Source organism: Mesoplodon densirostris, chromosome 10 (assembly GCF_025265405.1).
Source record: "Mesoplodon densirostris isolate mMesDen1 chromosome 10, mMesDen1 primary haplotype, whole genome shotgun sequence".
Taxonomy (NCBI): domain Eukaryota; kingdom Metazoa; phylum Chordata; class Mammalia; order Artiodactyla; family Ziphiidae; genus Mesoplodon; species Mesoplodon densirostris.
Window position 1 is genome coordinate 39,136,100 of NC_082670.1, and position 22,034 is coordinate 39,158,133.

The window sequence follows — 22,034 nt, forward strand, 5'->3', positions numbered from 1 at the left end:
ACCAGATTACTTACAAAGGACTTAGATTCCAACTAATTTCATTATTCATATTGAAACATGGAACAGTAACCTCAAAATTCTGATTCTGTATTCAACCGAGCTATCAATCAAGAAGGAGGGCGTGGGTAGCTTTGTACACTGCTTGTGGGAATGTAAAATGGTGCAGCCACTATGGAAAACAGTACGGTGGTTCCTTAAAAAATTAAAAACAGAATTATCATACAACCCAGCAATTCTACTTCTGGGTATGTATCCAAAAGAACTAAACAAGGGGATGTGAACAGATATTTGTACATCCATGTTTATAGCAGTACATTCACAAAAGCCAAAAGGGGAAAGCAACAGACGAATGAATCAACAGATGAATGGATTAACAAGATGTGGAAAAAGGAACTAAATTCTGACACATGCTACAACATGGGTGAACCCTGAAGACATTATAAGTGACATAAGCGAGTCACAAAAGGACAAATACTGTATGATTCCACTCCTATGATGGATTTAGAGTAGTCAAATTCATAGAGACAGAAGGTAGAATGGTGGTTGCCAGAAGCCTGGGGGGTGGTGGGGAATGGAGAATTATTAATAGGGTACAGAATTTCTTTTTTTTCCCTTTTTTTTGTGATTTCAATATTTATTATAATATAGAAATCAAGACAGTGTGGTGTTGGCAAAGAACAGATACATATATCAATGTAACAATGTAAGAAGTCCTGAAATAGACCAATACTAACACAGTCAACAGTTCTTTTGAGAAAGAAGCAAAGTCAATTCAATGGACAAAATAGTCTTTTCGACAAATGGTGCCTGGAACTATATATATACACATACACACACACACACACACACACACACACACACATATACATACATATATGTATACATATATACATATAAAAGCCTAGACCTTATGCAAAAGTTAACTTAAAATGTAACATAAACTTAAATATAAAACAGGAGAAAATCACCATCTCCTGGGGTGAGGTGACGAGATTTTAAATATAATGTCAAGAGCACAATCCATGAAAATAATTTGATGAACTAGACTTTACTAAATTAAAAAAACTTCTGCTCTGTAAAAGGCTCAGTTAAGAGAATGAAAAGGTAAGCCACAGACTGGGAGAAACATCTGCAAAATACGTATCTGACTAAGGATTTATATCAAAAATACACAAAAAATATTTAAAACTGAACAACAATAAAATATATAAGCCACTTGAAAAATGAGCGTAAGATCTGAACAGACCGAAGATTTACGTATGCCAAATAATCATACGAGAAAATGCTCAACATCGCTTGTCATCAGGGAACTGCAAACCAAGACAACAGCAAGATACTACTAAACATATATTTAGAATGTCTAAAACACAAAACATTAACAGCCAAATGCTGGTGAGATGTGGAACAACAGGAACTCTTACTCCTTTCTGGTAAAAATGCAGATGATACAGCCACTTAGGAAGACAGCCTGTCAGTTTCTTACAAAATTAAAAATCGTCTTATCATATGATCCACAGTCATGTGTCTATCTAGGTTTACCTAGACTTGAAAACTTATGTCCAGATAAAAACCTTCTTGTGAATGTTCATTGCAGCTCCATTCACAACGGCCCAAAACAGGAAGCAACCAAGATATCCTTAAGAGGTAAATGGATACACAAAATGTGGCACATACCCACAAAAGAATATTGTTCAGTTATTTTTTTAAAATGAGCTGTCAGCCATGAAGAGACATGGAAGAATCTTAAATGCATATCGCTGTTAAGGAATTTCGTCCGCAAAGGCTACACATTGTATGATTCCAATTATATGACATTCTGAAAAAGGCAAAACTAGAAAGGGGGGGTGGGGGGGTGTTGAATAATTGAAGCACAAGGGAATTTTTAAGGTAATGGAACTAAATGTATGAAACTATAACCCTGAACCCATGGCATTATGCCTTTTTTAAACCCCATTTAAATGTACAACACAAAGAGTAAACCTTAATGTATAATTTTTTCTAAATGGCCCTATGGGAATCCCAGGATTAAAGATAGAATATGATAAAAGAATCAACTGTGTACAACAAATATATTGAACCACTTCACTGAAGTAGTTAAAGGTATAAGGAACTGACCTAAGTAACTTTATTTTTTTTTTGATATTTTTAAAAAATCTTTGTTGGAGTATAATTGCTTTACCATGGTGTGTTAGTTTCTGCTGTGTAATAAAGTGAATCAGCTGTATGTATACATATATCCCTATATCCCCTCCCTCTTGCATCTCCCTCCCACCCTCCCTATCCCACCCCTCTAGGTGGTCACAAAGCACCAAGCTGACCTTCCTGTGCTATGTGGCTGCTTCCCATTAGCTATCTACTTTACATTTGGTAGAGTATATATGTCAATGCCACTCTCTCACTTCGTCCCTGCTTACCCTTCCCCCTCCCTGTGTCCTCAAGTCCATTCTCTACATCTGCGTCTTTATTCCTGTCCTGCCCCTAGGTTCTTCAGAACCAATTTTTTTTTTAGATTCCATATATATGCGTTAGCATACGGTATTTGTTTTTCTCTTTCTGACTTACTTCACTCTGTATGACAGACTCTAGGTCCATCCACCTCACTACAAATAACTCAATTTCGTTTCTTTTTAAGGCTGAGTAATACTCCGTTGTATATATGTGCCACATCTTCTTCATCCATTCATCTGTTGATGGACACTTAGGTTGCTTCTATGTCCCTGCCACCGTAAATAGTGCTGCAATGAACACTGTGGTACATGACTCTTTCTGAATTATGGTTTTCTCAGGGTATATGCCCAGTAGTGGGGTTGCTGGGTCATATGGTAGTTCTATTTTTAGATTTTTAAGGAACCTCTACACTGTTCTCCATAGTGGCCACATCAATTTACATTCCCACCAACAATGCAAGAGGGTTCCCTTTTCTCCACATCCTCTCTGGCTTTTATTGTTTGCAGATTTTTTGATGATGGCCATTCTGACCGGTGTGAGGTGTGACACCTCATTGTAGTTTTGATTTGCGATTTGCATCTCTCCAATGATCAGTGATGTCGAGCATCCCCTCATGTGTTTGCTGGCAATCTGTATATCTTCTTTGGAGAAATGTCTATCCAGGTCCCCTGCCCATCTTTGTTTGTTTTTTTGATATTGAGCTGCATGAGCTGCTTGTATATTTTGGAGACCAATCCCCTGCCAGTTGCTTCGTTTGCAAATATTTTCTCCCATTCTGAGGGCTGTCCTCTCGTCTTGTTTATGGTTTCCTTTGCTGTGCAAAAGCTTTTAAGTTTCATTAGGTCCCATTTGTTTATTTTTGTTTTTATTTCCATTTCTCTAGGAGGTGGGTCAAAAAGGATCTTGCTGTGATTCATGTCATACAGTGTTCTGCCTATGCTTTCCTCTAAGAGTTTTATAGTGTCTGGCCTTACATTTAGGTCTTTAATCCATTTCCAGTTTATGTTTGGGTATGGTGTTAGCGAGTGTGTTATTTCATTCTTTTGCATATAGCTGTCCAATTTTCCCAGCACCACTTACTGAAGAGGCTGTCCTTCCTCCATTGTATATTCTTGCCTCCTTTATCAAAGATAAATTTCCATACAAATTCTGAAATTTTTTGTTCTAGTTCTGTGAAAAATGCCATTGGTGGTTTGATAGGGATTGCATTGAATCTGTAGATTGCTTTGGGTAGTATAGTCATTTTCACAATGTTGATTCTTCCAATCCAAGAACATGGTAATATGTCTCCATTTGTATCATCTTAAAAATATGGAACGCTTCATGGATTTGCATGTCATCCTTCCGCAGGGGTCATGCTAATCTTCTCTGTATCATTCCAATTTTAGTGTATGTGCTGCTGAAGCAAGCATGGGTACGGTTTCATTTTTGCAAGATGGTCTTTTTTTTTTTTCTCTTCCTTTTTTGGCTGCGCCACATGGCTTGCAGGATCTTAGTTCCCCAACCAGGGACTGAACCCGGGCCCCTGGCATTGAAAGCACAGAGTCCTAACCACTGGACCACCAGGGAGTTCCCAGTTTTGCAAGATGAAAAAACATTCTGGAGATGGATGTGGTGATGGCTGTACAACAATGTGAGGGTACTTAATGCCACTGAAATGTACATTTAAAAAATGGTTAAAATGGCAAATTTTATGTTATATGTTTTATAATTAAAAATAAATAAATAGCCAATAAATATAATAAACAAACAAACAAACAAACAATAAGTGAGCGAGGGCATGATGCAGGCACTTTGGAAAACAGTTTGGTAGTTCCTCAAAATATTAAACAGAAAGTTACCATGACCCTGCAATTCTACTCCTATGTATAATCCCAAAAGAACTTAAAGCATATGTCTACACAAAAGTCTGTAAATAAGTGTCCATAGAAGCCAAAAAAATGGAAACAACCCAAATGATACAAAGGAATATTATTCAGCCATAAAAAGGAATGAAATACCACTACATGTTACAGCATGGATGAACCTTGAAAACATTATGTTAAGTGAAAGAAGCCAGATACAAAAGACCACATATTGTATGATTCCATTTATAGGAAATGTCCAAAATAGGGAAACCCACAGAGAAGGATAGTAGATTAGTGGTTGCCAGGGAATCAATGAGGGGAAGATGGTATTAGGACTAAGTACTAATAGGTACAGGGTTTCTTTGGGGGTGATGGAAATGTTATGGAATTAGATAGTGGCAATGATCGTACAACACAGTACATCTACCAAAAACCACTAAAGTGTATACTTTAAAGTGGTGAATTTTACATTATGGGAAGTATATCTCAATTTTACAATACTACAGAAATATGCGGAGTATAAAATAAAAGAGATTGATCACGTTCTGCCTCGTGGCTCGGTGACTCAGAACCTTGGCCCTGTCCATGCCCTCCTGCCCTGCAAGACTGCCTGTCCTGGCCTCCACCTCTGTGTGCCCTGCACTCTGGCTGCTCACAAGCCCTTCATCTCCCCCTTGACTCTCCACTTTCTGCCTCTTGGGCAAGGCCTGCTCCTGCCTCACTGGACCCACGCCTCTCCTGGTGGGTTCCCACCACCTACTCAGACCTACCCAAGACTGTCGGGAGGCTGAGACACCAGACCGTGGAGTCACCCCAGAGGAGCTGCCCAGTGACCAGGACTGCGGTTACAAGTGTGTGTCAGCTGAGGGATACGGTTTCATATAGGAACTTAATTATAGCTCAGGAGTGGAGGAAGGGAGAGGAGAGGTGCAGGCTTCGAGGGGCCCCACAGGAAGCTACCCTGCTCTGCAGTCCAGCGGGTGGCTGCCGGGTCTCACCAGGACTGGGATCCACAGGAAAACAAGTATGATCCACTGAAGAACACACAGCTTATGGAAATCATCCTGTTCATAAGCATGAATTCCTGACCCCGCCATGAAACACCAGCCTGCGTGCAGACCAGAGTAGCCCAGAAAAAAGCTGAGATGCCAAGTTTCACTCATCCTCAGGGCTCAGAGGCCTTCTCCTCACCTACGGCCAGAGACCCCATTTTATTCGGTAAGAAGTAAAGGGGAGGCATCGCTTGTTCCTCCCAGACCACCCCAGCTTCCAATTTCTCCCTGGCTCTGAGCTGTTTTTCTAGAATGGAATCTAAGCTGCCAATTCTGACGATGCTGGGAACATCTTCCCCATGCCTGACTACATGCTCAGATCCCTACCTACTGGCCAGGGAGGGGCCATGGAGCAGCTGCTGGCACAGAGGTGTCAGTAGGGCATGGTGGCCGAGTCTGCCAGACCTGTCAAACCACCTGGCCTGGCCATGGCCAGGTAGGGAAAGCAGACCAGCAGAGGTTCATGGAAAGAGCAGGGCCTGGGTGGAGGAGTGTCTTGTCAAGACACAATTTCTTGTCCCCTATTTCCGGCCTACATCCGGGCCCCTTATATAATCTCCAGGCCTCCTCCTGGTCATCTTGGTCGCTGTCTCTGCAAGAAGCCCCCACAGCCACCTGCTATCCCCCCCAAACCTAACACCCAGTTTCTTCTCACTGCTTCAAGACAGAGCCAGGGACCTGGGCCCTCCTCTTGGTCACTCTTCCCAAGACTGCACCCCAGCTTAGGCACGACCTTTCCCGTCTCCACTCTGTGTACCTTTTTTTCTGAGCTCCTGAGAGGTTTGTCTCTAAAAGCCATGAAAAGAAACCTTCAGACTGGAGGCAGTATCCTTTCCTGGGTTTGTATGGAAGGAAAAAAAAGGCAGAGGGGTGGGTAGGGAGAGCAGATGGAAGACAGGTAGCGAGAAACATGGATGAGGAGAGGCACACACACACTTCACGCACCTCTCTACCGTCCACACTTTAAGCAACTACACCAAGAAATAACCAGATGGCTCTTCCCAAATGCCTCCCTTTGGGCAAAATGCCTTTCTTTGCTCACTCACAAAAGGCAAGGAAGGTCAGAGAGTAAACAGAGACATAATGAAACCACCTGAAAAATGGGAAAGGCAGGTCACAAAACTAAAAAACATATCATTTTTGAAAGAAAAAAGAATAGGTATACACAGTCATAGTAAAATCTAAAAGAACACAGTCCTTGGCTTGTGAGATCGTTATCCACATTCTTCACCCAAAAATAATAATCAATTAATTGACAGATAAATGAATGAATGAACACAGCTCAAAATTTATAGCAGTCGCTTATAGATGGCACTGATTACGTATGATTTTTTGTTGTTGTTTTTGGCCATGCCATGTAGCTTGCAGGATCTCAGTTTCCCGACCAGGGATTGAGCCCACACCATGGCAGTGAAAGCGCCGAGTCCTAACCACTGCTGCCAGGGAATTCCCTATGTATGACTTTTTTTTTTTTTTTTTTTTGCGGTACGCGGGCCTCTCACTGTTGTGGCCTCTCCCGTTGCGGAGCACAGGCTCCGGACGTGCAGGCTCAGCAGCCATGGCTCACGGGCCCAGCCACTCCGCGGCATGTGGGATCTTCCCAGACCGGAGCACGAACCCGTGTCCCCTGCATCAGCAGGCGGACTCTCAACCACTGCGCCACCAGGGAAGCCCCCTATGTATGACTTTTAAAATTTATTTTTTTAATTGAAGTATAGTTGATTTACAATATTATACTAGTTTCATGTGTACAGCACAGTGATTCAGTATTTTTACAGATTATATTTCATTATAATTTATTACAAGATAATGGCTATAATTCCCCATGCTATACAATATACCCTTGTTGCTTATCTATTTTATACACAGTAGTTTGTATCTTTTAGTCCCATACCCCTGATTTGTCCTTCCTTCCTCCCTTTGGTAACTACAAATTTGTCTTCTATATCTGTGAGTCTGTTTCTGTTCTGCATATACATTCATTTGTATTATTTTTCAGATTCCAAACATAAGTTATATCCCACAGTATCTGTCTTTCTCTGTCTGACTTATTTCACGAAGCATAAGATTCTCTAGGTCCATCCACATTGCTCCAAATCGAAGAATTTCATTCTTTTTTATGGCTGAGTAATATTCCATTGTAAATGTATACCATTCTTCTTAATCCATTTGTCTGCTGATGGGCACTTCCATGTTTTGGCTATTGTAAACAATGCTGCTATGAATATTGAGGTGCATGTATCTTTTTGAATTAGTGCTTTTGTCTTTTCTGGATATATTCCCAGGAGTGGAATTGCTGGATCATGTGGTAGTTCTATTTTTAGTTTTTTGAGGAACCTCCATACTGTTTCCACAGTGGCTGTTCCAATTTACACTCCCGCCAACAGTGTAGGAAGATTCCCTTTTCTCCACCTCCTCTCCAACATTTGTTATTTGTAGACTTTTTAATGATAGCCATTCTGACAGGCGTGAGGTGACATCTCATTGTAGTTTGATTTGCATTTCTCTAATAATCAGCGATGTTGAGTATCTTCTCATGTGCCTGTTAGCCATCTGTATGTCTTCTTTAGAAAAATGTCTATTCAGGTCTTCTGCCCATTTTTTGATTGGGTTGTTTTTTGATATTGAGGTGTATGTGCTGTTTATATATTCTGGGTATTAACCCTTGTCAGTCATATCATTTGCAAATATTTTCTCCCATTCCATAGGTTATATTTTCGTTTTGTTGATGGCTTCCTCTGCTGTTTAATTAGGCCCTGTTTGTTTATTCTTGCTTTTATTATTATTATTACTTTTTGCCTTAGGAGACTATTCCAAAAACATACTGGTATGATTGATGTCAAAGTGTATTCTGCCTATGTTCTCTTCTATAAGTTTTATGATTTCAGGTCTTACATTTAGGTCTTTAAACCATTTTGAGTTTATTTTTGTATATGGTGTGAGTGAATGTTCTAATCTCATTGTTTTACATGTGGCTGTCCGGTTTTCCCAACACTACTTGTTGAAGAGATTGTCTTTGCTCCACTGTACATTCTTGCCTCCTTTGTCGTGGATTAATTGACCTCAGGTGCTTGGACGTATGACTTATTTTCTTCTCAGTGCTTATCTGTATTTTCCAATTGTCTATAATGAATAACTATTATTTATATAATTAAAACATTTTAAAATAAATTAAAAACCACACACAGGGAAATTCTTGTGCTCAAGTGCCAGATCCACATCCCAGAAAAGAGAGTTTCCCAGATCTCCACAATCCTGGCACAGGGCCCCTGCGCCTATAGCTGGGCGGAGGAGAGGCCCTAACCGCCCCCAGAGCCCAGGCAAGGCCCCCACTGAGATGTCCCTTATGCCTACCTCTTCTGATTCCCAATACCTTCTCTGCACCCCAACTCCTGCCTCCAGTGAGGAAGTGGGAGCAGAAATAAATACAGCTCTCCAAAAATAACCCAGGGATGACAAGGTACAAGAAAGGAGAAAAATGTAATGCCACTGCTGGTTTCAGCACAGTAAGTCCTGCTGGTCTAGGTAGGGCCCGTCTGTACAGGACAGGTGCCAAGAGCCCCAACTCTCCTACTGCCTCTGCTCACAGCCTGAGGATGCCTACTTGCACCCATTCGTACATGCCTGGAAAGCCCAGGCTAAGGGGACATGAGCAGGGAGAGCACAGTCACAGAACTGAGAAGAACAAGGGCTCCAAAGGGCTCAACCCCAGCTCCGTCATTTGTCAGCTGTGTGACTTGAGCAAATTGTTCAACTCTGATCCTATACCTCCTCATCCAATACCCACATCTTGCAGGCTGGTATGAGGGCAAGAGAGCTCCTCCATGGGGTAATGCCTGGCCCAAGGGAGAATCTGAATAAAGGCGATTTCCCTTCCCCCCTTCTCTCCATATGTGCACACCTGGGCCATCTTCTCTTTCTCCTCTTCCTTCACCAGGCTGGAAGCAGGCTGATTAATCACTTGCAGCAGTGATTGTTTTCTGCTCCTACAAGTCCCTCCCACCCTACATGCCTGGCCCACCAGTTGGCTGGTTATTTCTTATGGTTCTAGGGGGTTTGCTCACTGCCTTGGAGCAGATCCAGGGAGCCACTAAGCACAGTCATTCTCAGGGCCTCCTCTGCCCCCTGACCTGGAATGAGGCTCTGCAGGGGGTCCCAAAGCCTGCCAACACTTTGCTTCTGCCCAGTGGCCAACAAGAGACTCCGCTGTGCTTGAAAGCAGGGAGTGTTCTCTGAAGCCAACATTAGTCTGGCCAGTCAAGCAGGTACTTTCGAAGCTGGAAGAATTGGATTTGGCCAGCCACCCATTTGTGGGGAGGCCCTGCTGAATGGAGATCAAAGGAGCGGGCTTCACTCACCTGGGTTCAAATCTTAGCTCTGCCACTTATTAGCTGTGCAGCTTCAGGCAACTTTCCTAACCAGTCTGAGCCTTAGCATTCTCATCTGTGGAAGGGGTACTATGATTCCTACCTCTCAGGGTGTGTGGATTAAACCAAGTGATGCATGTAAAGTGATTAGCACAGTGCATTCAACACATGAGAGCCATATTCTACTCAGCTACTGGTGTCTACTGACTTCTGCTGGGGATGGAAAGGGGATTAGATACAGGTGGGCCCAGCTCCTGAAGAAGCCACAGTCCAATGTCGGAGGCTAGCATGCAGGCAGTAACTCCACCATAAGATACCACGGCAGGTGCCAAGCCAGAGGTGTGAGAAGGGAGCCTTACTAGACCCCCAGTGGAGGAAGCAGGGATAAGGAGGCAATTGAGAAAAACTGCCAAAGCCAAAAATCTCAGTTGTCTCCACTGAGCCTCAACCAAAGGGAGGGGCAACAACTGGGGAAGGGGTCCTAGAGGGAACACGTCAGCTTTCTGACTGTTCCCCATGAAACAACTTCCCAGACGGCTCTGGGGTAGGCTAGTGTCAGGGCCACTCTGTGGGAAGAGGGCCACTTAGGCTGGCCATCTAGCCACCCTTCCTTCCAACAAGTGCTTGGTGAGCCTCTCTGCACAAGGCACTTGCCCCTCAAGGAGCCAGTTTCTAGGGAGAAGAACTTTGATGGTGGCTAATGAACACCCCTCAGGACTGAGGACATGACCGTGCAAGGCAGGCTGCTCCCCTGTGACTCAGCAAGGTCTCTGACTCATAGAGAACATAGGATGGATGGACTGGTTCTTTCTCAAGACGGAAGCAGGAAGCAGAAAGGAAGGCAAGGTTCAGGCTTCAGTCCGCAGAGAGGAAGCAGCACATGGGCAGAAGCCCTGGGAGAGCTGGAACCAGCTCGTGAGAGGTACCCCGTGGTTATCTACATGGTGCCAGGCTGGAGGTAGAAAAGTGAGTCCAAAACACAGGGTCCTGGTAGTGCAGAGGACGAGGCCACCCTAGGCTTGCGGGGGACAGAGGCAGGCCTGGGCCTGAGTGCAGATATGCTACCTGGATCAGGGAATGGGCTAGAAAACAGACAAAATATTTTTCTAAAAGCTGACACACTGCAAGGATTATGAAAGGCAAAATGTAAGTAGGTGCTGTAAATACACTGGGGTCTTAAGAGGCCAAAAAGAGGTCACAGGAATCACACACTATAATAGAATATAAGCAGGGCTAGATTAATACAATATTGATTGGATGCAGTCTGCAGTTTGGGAATTTATTTACCTAGTGATTTTCACTTGGGAGATCGAAATTATTATTGGTCATTTTATTTATTACCAAAGATTTTTCATGTTTTCAATGACAATCTATTTGGTGCCATTATTTAAAACAAGCTCTGGACAGAGTCACCTAGGACTAACTATAAAATCGGAGACACAGGCATGGAGGATTTAATCCATGGAGACAATCTGTACCTGGCCCCTAGATGACAATGAAGCTGACAAAGTGTCATTTTGGAAGCTTGCCAGAGCACCTGAACTGTCATGGGGTCACTATCCAGGGAGAGTGATTTTTTCAAGCTGGACTTACTTGACCTCTTGGAATCTGTTTCTTAGAAATCCCAGCCACACTGTGAGGACCTAGAAGAGGAAGAGTCCTGAGGTTTGGAATGGCCACTCCCAGGAACGAAAGAATCAGTGGCTCAGGGACGTGGGGTGCCTATGAATGCTGGGAGCCTAGGTGACGGCCATAAACGTGCAGTGGCACCGGTTCATGTGCTCCTACTTTCTCGGGCAGCCCCCAGGCACCTGGCTGAGTGTAGGGATGAAGGCAGGCTGTGGTGCTGCTCCGGGCAGGGAAGGGCAGGGAGACGAGGGGGCTGTTAAGAAAGCATTTTAGGTGGGCAACGGTGGGCTCCACACTGGGTAGACGGTGGGCGGAGGCAGCCTCGAGGCCTTGAGATCCTCATGGGGCTGAGGAGGAGGGGGAGGGAAGTGAGGACCCCCAGAAACCACCCCAGAGCTGTCTTTCTAGGCACACAGCTCCACACCTGCACTGACAGTGGAACTGCTTTTATTATGAAAAAAATTTTTTCCCCCTCTTCTAATGTTTTAAGCTGCCTATGTTTATCTGCTGATACCCCATAGGTACCATGTGACAAACATTCTACAGAAAGGAACTGATGAACACAAACATAAACGCAGAAAGGTGGTGAGAGGAGGGAGGGAAGGAGGGAGAGGGGAAGGAAGGAAGGAAGAAAGGAAGCAAGGGAGGGAGGGAAGAAGGAAGGATGGGCCATGTAGAGAGATTTTGCAGTATTTCAGGGTCAATGGCGATCTGGCCCCCAATCATGTTTCTGAGCTCATCTCCCATTCTCTTCCTCCCTCACTGCTCCAGCCACCTGACTTCCTGACTCTTCCTCCAACACACCAGCCATGTTCCTGCCTCAGGGCCTTTGCACTTGCTTTCCCTCTGCCTCTAAGATTCTTCCCACACGTGGCTCACTCTCCTCTTTCAGCTCAAATATAACCTTCTCAGCGAAGCCTTCCTCAAGCCCTCTATTTAAAACTGCCACTGGACTTCCCTGGTGGCGCAGTGGTTAAGAACCCGCCTGCCAATGTAGGGGACACGGGTTCAAGCCGGGTCCAGGAAGATCCTACGTGCCACGGAGCAACTAAGCCCGTGCGCCACAACTACTGAAGTCCGCGCGCCTAGAGCCTGTGAGCCACAAGAGAAGCCACCGCAATGAGAAGCCCGCGCACCGCAACGAAGAGCAGCCCCCACTCACCACAACTAGAGAAAGCCCACGTGCAGCAACGAAGACCCAACACAGCCAAAAGTAAATGAAAATAACTAAATAAAATTTTTTCTAAATAAATAAATAAATAAAACTGCCACGACCTCTTTCCTACTTTATTTTTCCATACAGCATTTCTCACCATCTGACATGCTATTTACTTAATTCTGGCTCCCTCCCCTTTCCCCAGCACAACTACCATGAGAGCAGGAGATCTGTTTATCTGCTTTGTTCACTCCTACATCCCTCGTGCCTAGAACAGAGCCTAGCATGTAGGAGGTACCCAATAAATACCCACTGAATGAATGGAAGGAAGGAGAGTGGAGAGAAAGATGGAATTGGAGTCAGATTTAAGCTAATCCTGGATCCTCAACAATCTGAAAGAAACTATTACCATCTGAGTGAAGGTGTGGGGGAGTTCCATAAGCAAGGAGCAGATGCTATCCGAGGCCTTCTCTTTTGCTCCCAAGAACTCCCGAAAAGGTTCCCCCAGAGAGCATACTGTCTTAAATATTAGTTTGCAGAAAGTCTGGACCTAGAATCTCCAACTGCTATGAAAAGGATGCTCTAAGACTGCCTTAAAATAAGAACAAGGATCAGCAAAGTCACCCCCTGTGCTTGGAGACGGATGACCCCTGTAGTAGTTTCCTGTTGCCACTGTAACAAATTACCACAAACTTAGTGGTTTAAAACAAAACATTTATCCTCTTAGAATTCTGAAGGTGAAAAATCCAAAATTAGTTTCACTGGACCAAAATCAAGGTATTGGCAGGGCAGCACTTCCTCCAGAGGTTCTAGGGGAGCGTTTGTTTCTTTGCCTTTTCCAGCATACAGAGCTGCATTTCTTGCATTCCTTGGCCTCTTCCCCCATCTTCAGAGCCAGCAGACCTTGCTGCAGTAGCCACTCTGCCTTCTTCTGTATCAGATCTCCCTTTGCCTCCCTCTTCAAAGGACAATTGTGATTGCACTTAGGGCCCACTAGGATAATCCAGGATAATCTCCCCACCTCAAGTTCCTTAACTTAGTTGCATCTGCAAAGTCCATTTTGCCATACAAGGCAGCATCCACAGGGCCCAGGGATTATGGCCTGGATATCTTTGGGGGCCATTACCCAGTCCACTACCATGAAAGACAGGCACCAAGAGTTTGGGAGAAACACAGTTCAGACCTCTGGTCCACTGGAAAGAAGAGTCAGATCGGGAGTCTTGGCAAGGTCCTGGGCCAGAGTCTTTCTTTTGCTGTAACTAGGGAGCGGGGAGTTATTTTCATGCAACTGAGCATTTTGGTCCTTGGAGGGCCTCCTTAGAAGAGAAGGGTAGTTTTCTCTTCTCCAACCTGATGTCCCCAGTGGACCACTCAGAAATCCATCCCAGGATGCACATGCTGAGGGTCAAGGGGAACCCAGCAGGATCTCTGGACTGTCCTGAAGGCTTTTAAGGAGGGGAAGCTGCAAAGAAATGGTGTGGGTCAGACGAACAAGCTCGGGTTCAGGGATGGCAGGTAAGCTTTTTCCCATGAGACCTGCCTGGGGTGGAGGGTTCTGAGAACCCATCTGGGTTGCCTGCTTGTTTGGAAAAAAGGATGATCAGTGAGCTCTGGGTTCTGGCAAGTTCAAGGACAGCCTGTCTATGAGGCGAGCGGGCCCGCAGATGACTGTCTGCAGGGCAGCCTGCCTGGCTCCTGCTGGGAGCAGGGAGAGCAAAGCTGGCTTGTACTTCCATCAGAGCGGTGACCAAGAAACTCCACGCCGCTGAGGTCACAATTCTTGGATGAGGGAAGTGCCAAAAGCAGTGACAAGGATCAAAGAGTTACAGCAGATTACAAATGAAAGAAACGAAAATCTGTTTTTAGGTACCTATCAATATAATAATATAGAAATGAACTTAAACATGAGGTCGTTTCCCCATAACACCTGGGAGCCTCTCCCTTCAGGATCCTCCCCATGGGAGAACTCTTTTGAAGCTGCGTGGGATAATTCAGTAATGGTCTCAGGAGAGCTGCTGAGATGACGCCAAGGCCCGGGAGAAGTCAGGCTTTGCAGGTGGGACTTGAAAGAAAAAGAAGGGCAACGCACTGCCTGGAACCCCAGGAACTGTTGAGCAGCAGATGAAGGCTCCCCGTGCTCAGGCTGGGCTTCCAGTGCCATGGCCCGGTGTCAACCAGGGAGGGAACCAGTGCAGGAAGGCACTTCCTCCTGAGCTCAGCACCCCCAGAGCCTCGGCTCCGTGAAACCAGCAATTACCGAGGTGCCTAGATCTCTAAGTCACTACCCCACTCACTGAGCGCTAAGAGTCACACCCAGGTCTGCCCAACACCAACGCAGCTCCTGCGCTTCCCCAGGCATCTTCTCAGACAGAAAGAGTCACAGAGACAAGGCAGGACGATGAGGTGCTAAAACCCGGCAGCCAGGGCCCCGGGAACCGCAGAAGCAGCCAGCCCCACGCTAAGGCTGGAGACCCGCGGAGCGCAGAGGCTTTGTTGGGTCTCAAGCAGCTCCTCCAGCCTCATCCTCCATCACTCTTTTTCCTGTTTTCCCCCTCGATCCCCTTCTTTCCTCCTCTTTATCCCTCTCCCCACCATCCTCTCATTTGTCCCCCTGTTTCTTCTCACTCTTCTCCTCACTTCCTCATGGTCTAAGATACTGAAACTGAAGTGTTTTTGAAACACTGTCAGTGGTGTTACATGAAGCTTTATTTTTCCTACTTTTTTTTTTTTTTTTTTTTTTTTTTGCGGTACGCGGGCCTCTCCTGTTGCGAGGCACAGGCTCCGGACGTGCAGGCCCAGCGGCCATGGCTCATGGGCCCAGCCGCTCTGTGGCATGTGGGATCTTCCCGGACCGGGGCACGAACCCGTGTCCCCTGCATCGGCAGGCGGACTCTCAACCACTGCGCCACCAGGGAAGCCCCCCTACTTTTTATTTGATAAATTATGATTGACTTTTTAATATGTCTTGACAATAAAACCTAAATTTAGTTGCCTTTTAATTTTTGTGAGCCCTTTTATTTTGTGAGCCCTCTGGTGTATCAGCATCCCTAAATAACGCGTGTGTGTGTGCGTGCGTGCGTGCGTGCGTGCGTGCGTGCGCTACTCCACCCATGCTCTGGGTACTTAATCAGTGTGGCTGACAGCTCAAAATCAATTAATTTTAACAGCAACCAGAGGAACTCAGATTATATATGAGGAAGAATTTCCTCATACTTAGACTACTGCAGTAATCTCCTACCTAACCTCTCTACCTTCATTCTTTCTCCACTTAATCCACCTTTTTGCACTATTAACATAATCACTCCTTGCTCTAAAACCATCAATGGCTATCCACTGCCCAAAGAACACAGAGTACAAATTCCCTCACCTGGCATTAAATGGCTTCTATCAACCTACCAGGAATTTCCTAACAGTGGTTTCCAGGAATGGAAATTGTGAGAAAACACTCTTCGCCTGGAAGTATTCATATACAGGCCAGGTTACCTCACATAAGGGATGCTAAAAAGAAGTAGTAGCTGGTCTCCAAGGAGGCCTCTCTCCCTCCCAGTGAACCATGCCTCTTGTTGTTCATACCCTTGTGTAGCCCTCTCCTGAATCTGAGCCGGTCCTATGACCAAGAAAACACAAAGTGACATTGTGTGACTTCCAAGATTAGGTCATAAGAAACCTTGCTATTTATGCCTGGATCTCTCAACACATTCACTCTTGGGATATTTCTGCTCAGAACAGCTGCCATGCTGTGAGAGGCACAAGGCACACGGAGAGGCCCCATGTAGGCACCCTAGTCAACAGCCAGCATCAGTGCCAGCCATGTGAGGGAGCCAGTGTGAACAACCAGCCCAGCTGAGCCTTCAGATGACTCCTGCCCTGGCCTCTACTTGACTATAGCAACATGAGACCCCAAGTGAGAACTGCCCAGCTGAGCCCAGTCAACCCACAGAATCATGAAAAATAATAAAGTGCCAATTCCACTTAATAATGTTCTAGATGAGCCAATAAAAACTAACTTTATTAAATCATGACCCTTGAGTACATGTCTTTTATTTTTATTTTATTTATTTATTTTTTTCAGGCCACGCCACACAGCATGTGGGATCTTAGTTTTCCAACCAGGGATTGAACCTGTGCCCCCTGCAGTGGAAGCCCAGAGTCTTAACCACTGGACCACCAGGGAAGTCCCTGGAGTACATGTCTTTTAAATATCCTATGTAACAAAACAGGAGTTCCATGATTGTTTCAAGAAAAAGCAATTGTGCAATTGTTTGAGTTGCAAGCTAAACTAGCCATTTTTTTCATGAAACACCATTTTTACTTGAAAGAAAAGAATAATAGACAAATAAATTATGATTATTTAGATTGGGTATTTGACAAACTTTCTCTTGAAAATGAATGAAGTGAGACTGTCACTTCAAGAAAAGAAACTGACAGTATGTTACCAACAATAAAAATCAAGCTTTCAAGAGAAAATTCAAATTATGGAAAACCTGTATCCACCACTGTGAGCTTCACAGCTTCCCAATACTTGAAGGCTTTTCTGAGATCAGTGGTCTTAATATGATTTACTGACATTGTAAAATGAAGCATGTCAACATTTAGATCTATATAACTCAGTAAACCAATTATTTCTCAATGACCAATTCAAAGTAAAAGATCCATTCAAAGTGCAAGATGGGCCAATGGATTATATGTCGCAAAGTATGAAAAGTTTTTTGATAAGATTTCAGACTCCACATTCCAACTAACCTTTAAGAAACTACCACTCATCCAGTTTTGGTATAGTAACAAAGAAAAATATCCACAATTATCTGCAAAAGCTATTAAAATATCCCTCTCCTTCTCAATTACGTATCTGTGTGCAGCCAGATTTTCTTCATATCCTTCAGCTAAAACAATGTACTTAAAGAGACTGAACACAGAAACAGTTATGAGGGGACTTCCCTGGTGGCACAGTGATTAAGAATCCGCCTGCCAATGCAGGGGACACAGGTTCATTCCCTGGTCTGGGAAGATTTCACATGCCACAGAGCAACTAAGCCCGTGCACCACAACTACTGAGCCTGCGCTCTAGAGCCTGCGAGCCACAACTACTGAGCCTGCACCACAACTACTGAAGCCCGCGTGCCTACAGCCCGTGCTCTGCAACAAGAGAAGCCACCGCATTGAGAAGCCCGCACACTGCAACAAAGAGTAGCCCCTGCTCACTGGAACCAGCGAAAGCCCGTGTGCAGCAACAAAGACCCAACCTAACCAAAAGGAAATTAATTAATTAATTAATTAAAAAAGAAGAAACAGTTATGAGAATCCAGTTCTCTTCTATTAAACCAGACATTAGCAAAAATGTAAAACAATGTCACTCCTCTCAACATTTTTGTTTTGGAAAATAGCTATTTTTCATTAAAAATGTCATTTATGATAAATGTAATGGATTTATTATTATATCAAATGAATTCATAAATTTGTAATTTTTAAAACTGCCTCAGTTTTAATTTCTAATACAGTAAACAAAAGTTCTTGAGGTCCTTAATTTTTTTGTTTAATAGTTTTTTTAAACAAATTTATTTATTTTTGGCTGTGTTGGGTCTTCGTTGCTGCACGCAGGCTTTCTCTACTTGCGGAGAGCGGGGGCTACTCTTTGTTGCGGTGCGTAGGCTTCTCATTGAGGTGGCTTCTCTTGTTGCAGAACATGGGCTCTAGGCGTGTGGGCTCAGTAGTTGTGGCTCTCGGGCTCTAGAGCACAGGCTCAGTAGTTGTGGCGCACCTGCTTTGTTGCTCCATGGCATGTGGCATCTTCCCGGACCAGGGCTTGAACCCGTGTCCCCTGCATTGGCAGGCGGATGCTTAACCACTGTGCCTCCAGGGAAGCCCCCTTAACAGTTTTTAAGAGCATAAAGTTGACTTCAAAATAAACCAGGCTTTCTTTCAAGGTGGCCAATCTGACACCCAGTTTCTTCAGGAACAAAGCCAGTCCTCAGGGATGACTTGCTCCTATAAATGAGTATCCTTGTACAGCTCCATGTTTTTAGTACCCACTGAGTCTCTAATGTCTAAAAAATCTTTCTGTGCATATATCTTCTCTCACCAACTACGTTCCACTCACTTGGGCCATGGGGACAGCCAAGGACTACATCTGAAACCATCTGTCACAGCACCTGGCCCACAAAAGTGCCTCAGATGGGAAAGACTAAGATGACAACACCAGTTTTTTGAGATTAACACTGAAAAAATCTGATAAAGCTATAGCCTCATCTTTGCCAGTGGAAACTAAGGAAGAAAACTTCTAGCTGGGGCTGGGAGCTCAAAGCTAAGGGATGAACAGGACAACCGACCCTGGACATGGACAATAGGTGCCACTGTGGCTAGCTGCTGCTCAAACAAACGACAAAGTGAATCGAGTCAATGCAGCAGCTTTCCCTGCTCAGGGAAAACTCCTGCAACTTCTCTCTCATCTCCTCTCAGAGAACCTCAGAAGCCTCCCAAACCCTCCTTCTTCCGCCTTCACATTTCCTTCAGAGGAAAGAACTTGGTATGGGTTTCAGAACAGGAGTGGCCCCCGCCTCAGGCCTTCCTGCAAGATCCACAAACAACCTGACCCCCACAGACTGACAGACACATGGGCTCAGCACCCTGTTTGGCAACAGGAAAACTCACGGGGTGTTAAAGGCAGAGAAAGGGAAGTGAAGTCCATAAACAGCTAGTAGAATCACTGAGCTTCAGAGACTAAAACAAATCAGAGAGGGGCCCACGTTTCCCCTGGCCCCCAGCAGGGACCCCACCATGGCCTGGCTTCCCAGATAGTTGGGACAACGAACATCAAATTCCCTGGAGCTCCCCTTCTGAGAGTTTACAAAACCTGCCAGGCATCCTGAGAGCAAACAGGGAAACAGCAATGCAAAGCACAGAGCATTGTTCTGACTCTCGTGAGGACCCGGTATCCCAGCAGAGATGGAAGAAACAATTCCGTGTATCATGCCCAGCTCTCTCTCATACATGCCAGCAAACTACAGACCCATGAGACAGGGACAGAATCTGGTTTTTCACTGTCATCATTTTCCAAGTGCCTAGTAATGTACCTGGCACATAGCAGGCAGTCAAAAACGTTTGTTACATAAATGAAAGAAAAAGATGGACACTATCTTTGTGGCCTGGCACCCAAATAATATGGGCAGAGAAGAAAGTTCGTACATTTATTCATTCAACAAATACTTAGCATCTCCTCTGTGCCAGACACTGTCCTAGACACAACAGGAAACAAAATAAGCCCCCGCCCTTATGGAGTCTATGTTTCAGTGGGTGTAAAGGTGAAAATCTTAATGCTCCTCACAAAAAACCCACATAAGCCATAGAATCAATAATTATTTAATAAGTGCCCACTATGTGCAAGTACCAGATGCAGTGACAGGCTCCTGGGATCTGGGACTCAGCGCTAGTGAAACCATTTCATCTTAGATGTGTCCGTCAGTTGTCAGAGGCCCCTGGGTAAGGAAAATGGGATTACCTCTTTGGTGCATCTGTCCTCATCTGTTGGTGAACAGAAGCCACTGCGTGAGTACCACGTGCATACCCCAAAACACCACGCAACGCTGCGGGATAAAAAGAAAGCCAACATCTTTAGCTGAGAGGCACCAGGGGTCAGAAAAGCAGCTCTGATACATTATAATTAAACATCAGGGCTCAGAGAGTGCTCCTAAGGCAAGCTGGCTCCTCCTCTGTCCCTCACCCCCGCCCCCCCCCCAGATGTTGTGATTCTGAGCCTGAGTCAGCAAATATTTCCCAACCCTGGAAGTAGTCTGCTCACTTCCAAGTAAGCAGACACCGGCTTTGATGATTCTATCAGCGTGGGGCAGGAAGAGTTGGCAAGGTGAAGAAGAAGCCGGAGCCCAACACCCCCCCCACAGGTGGCAGCTCCTAAATGCAGACGCCCTGAGTCATGCTTGATTCTTTGACCAAAGCCCGGTGGAGAAGGCACTGGAGTCACACCCTAATCACCAGCCTCTGAGCTGTGAAGGCCAAGAACCATATGCCAAGGAAGAAGACCCACGTATCTGAAACCTGATACAAGGGGCCGTTTCCTCCCTGCCAGGCTCAAGCAAGTGCCTATCCTGACACCACGGAACTCAGCTGCAAGTAGCTCCTCCCTCTGGATCCGAAGGCACAGAGGAGGGCCTGTAGTTTAGCTTCCCAGTCCGCAGGTAACACCCTAGGAGGTGGGCCTCTGTATTTGGTGACCATACAGCTGCAGCAGCTGAAGCCTTTAGAAGCGACAGGGCCAGCCCCTCCTGAGAGAAGCTGCGCCACCCCAGGACATGCCAGGGAGCCACGGGCCCTGAGGACAGCGTGCACAACAGCCAGGACATCTGCATTCTATCCAAAGAAGAGGCCTACCAGCTTCCCAGGCCAGCGCCCAACAATGGCTGTCCTCTCACCAGGCCCTGGGGGATGGGGTCTGAGGGACCACAGGTGAGGCTGGAAGGCTGAGTGAGGGCAATTCTTCCTGAGTGGGTGGGGGCACACACCAAAGAAGGAGGAAAGCAAGGAGAAAGGCAGCCAAACAAACGAGTGGTTCATTAAACTAAGGAGTTAATGGGCTACACCATCTGCAGGATAATGTCAGGGGCCTATCTGCACACCCCTTTGAAAAAGAGAGGCAGGCTGACCCAAGCTCTGCAAACGTCACCGAATGGGCACTTGGTAATTGATGATCATGACTACCCACGCGGAAGATGACGTGGTAGACAAACTGCAAGAAGCTATCTGGCCAGAGCTTCTGGTGCACAAGCTGCTCCCCAAGGACTGGGCCTGACGTCCTCTCAAGCCCTTCTCACCTGCCGCCTCAGTAGAGAGCACTATCAATGGGTAAGCAGACAGAGGAGCAGCAAACGGCTCCAAAGAGTCAGGTAAAGTCCTGGGGAGCCACAGGCTGGACTAAATTACCACCAAATACACAACCCCAACTTCATCAGAATGACCCATTAAAGCCCCAAAGGGATGTTTTCCATTGGAACAAGGAACCCCTTTTAGTCCAGTCTGCCCTACTCCCCCCACCGCCCAAGTGCTGCTTAGGAGGGGGCCCAAAGGGTTAATGGAGAGGGCACTGGCTCAGCCATCCACGACCCTACTGCTTTCACAGAAAAGGGTCTGTGCACAAGAGGGTTCCAAAACTTTAAAGTCTGGTCTGGCTGTTTCAGTTGGCTCTCCACCACAGTTCCCGAAGGCTGCCAATTCTGTGTCCAATTCTGGCTCAAAGACAGAGAGCATGATCCTCAAAAGAGGAGACCTAGAAACCTGGAGCCCGGTAAAACAACAGGCCTTCATTTCTGAACTGAGAGTGGGTCACGCTTTCAGAATCCTCCAAAGTCAGATTGGGCAGAAACATAGGATATGTTATTTCCTGAAGATCTCTCTAGGGGACCAACTCCAAATAAAGGAGCTCAAATTGAACGCATCTGTAAAGAACTTTCAGTCTGGCAAGAAGGTTAAAGATCCAGAAGCACCGTGAAGGTGGTGGGTTCTCTAGCCACAGAGAGGATGATCTCTG

At 45.5% G+C, this 22,034-nt stretch overlaps 1 protein-coding gene and 1 non-coding gene across 5 annotated transcripts in view; both read right to left on the reverse strand.

Annotated features, from left to right (window-relative positions):
• Positions 1 to 22,034, reverse strand: part of PPARD (peroxisome proliferator activated receptor delta) — a 78,221-nt gene that overhangs the window by 54,384 nt on the left and 1,803 nt on the right. For 3 of the 4 annotated variants that reach the window (XM_060109528.1, XM_060109524.1, XM_060109525.1), the window contains exon 2: positions 19,995 to 20,079. The exons of the other annotated variant lie outside the window; for it this stretch is intronic. The gene's annotated coding sequence lies outside the window, so the exon portion shown is untranslated. The remainder of the gene's footprint in view (positions 1 to 19,994; positions 20,080 to 22,034) is intronic. 4 annotated transcript variants of the gene reach the window in all.
• LOC132498100 (U6 spliceosomal RNA) lies at positions 3,754 to 3,856 on the reverse strand. The gene has a single exon (XR_009533712.1). It is a non-coding gene; the product is annotated as a U6 spliceosomal RNA (small nuclear RNA).